General features: G+C 43.5%; 1 pseudogene; it reads left to right on the forward strand.

The window, feature by feature from the left end:
- Positions 1-255: 255 nt before the first annotated feature.
- LOC148119581 (large ribosomal subunit protein eL31 pseudogene) lies at positions 256-1141 on the forward strand (annotated as a pseudogene).
- Positions 1142-1399: the final 258 nt, after the last annotated feature.

Here is a 1399-nt window from a genome sequence, read left to right on the forward strand (position 1 = left end):
ATTACCGAGAAGACCTCACCTTCCTCTTCACACATTGTACCTTAGGGGCCGCCTGACCCTCTCCCATACTTCCTGGTTTTACAGGTCCCCTTTGGAATCCGGGTGGAAGTCTCCATTCCTCCCTAACTTTTGAATTGTGAATATCTGTAAAACTAGCATCCTGTGGACATTGCCAGAGCTTGCTGCAAATCTGTACGCTCTCTGGAACTCTAGGAGAGTGTCCTCGTTGGTTTCTGAGCATCTGGGTTACTGAACATGGCAAAACGAGTCCTGGGGAAACAACCTCTTTGGTGGTCCCGTGCAAGCATGGTAAGCAGGAGAGGTGACTCAGACGTGCTCTTTTCTCAAAGGAAAGTCTTTCATATGAGTTCACACTCTTAGAGTCTTCAGTCTGTGATGGGTGGGGTCTGGACCTTTCCTAAAATGCCCTTTAAGCATCATTCCTGTCGTTTCAGTGCAGAATATTTTGAGCCTTGAAAAAATGGCGTTAATCTCTTCAGAAATAATCAGTTCCTTGGCCTCAAGTTTACATTAGATTTCCTGACCAAACTGCAAGTTTTTCTACCTACCTTTTCCACCCATAACTTTTTTTTTTTTTTTTAAAAAAACAGTACTTATTTTTCTTATTTTTTCTTTCCTTCTTCTTCTTTTTTTAAAGATTTCATTTATCTTTCCAGCTTGGGCCCGGCAGAATGGCTCAAAAAAAAAAAAAAAAATTTGCTTCACCGCAAAGAAGGGTGGCGAGAAGAAGAAGGGCCGTTCTGCCATCAACGAAGTGGTGACCCGAGAGTACACCATCAACATTCACAAGCGCATCCATGGCGTGGGCTTCAAGAAGCGTGCTCCTAGGGCACTCAAAGAAATCCGGAAATTTGCTACGAAGGAGATGGGGACTCCAGATGTGCGGATTGATACCAGGCTCAATAAAGCCGTCTGGGCCAAAGGAATAAGGAACGTTCCATACCGTATCCGGGTACGTTTGTCCAGAAAACGTAATGAGGATGAGGACTCGCCAAACAAACTCTACACATTGGTAACTTATGTGCCTGTTACCACATTCAAAAATCTACAGACAGTCAATGTGGATGAGAACTAACCTACTGAATCTCAAATAAAGTTGGAGAGTTGCCTTAAAAAAAAAGATTTCATTTATTTATTATGTACATAGTGTTTGCTTGCATGTTTGCCCACAGGCCAGAAGAGGGCATCAGATCTCATTACGGATGACTGTGAGTCACCTTGTGGTTGTTGGGAATTGAACTCAGGACCTGTGGAAGAGCAGTCAGTGATCTTAACCTATGAGCCATCTCTCCAGCCCGCCCCCCACAATAACTTTTTTTACTGATTCTTTTTGAATATCACATCATGCATCCCAATCCCCCTCATTTCCCAGTCCTGT

Source organism: Myodes glareolus, chromosome 16, assembly GCF_982192425.1.
Source record: "Myodes glareolus chromosome 16, mMyoGla1.1, whole genome shotgun sequence".
Classification (NCBI taxonomy): domain Eukaryota; kingdom Metazoa; phylum Chordata; class Mammalia; order Rodentia; family Cricetidae; genus Myodes; species Myodes glareolus.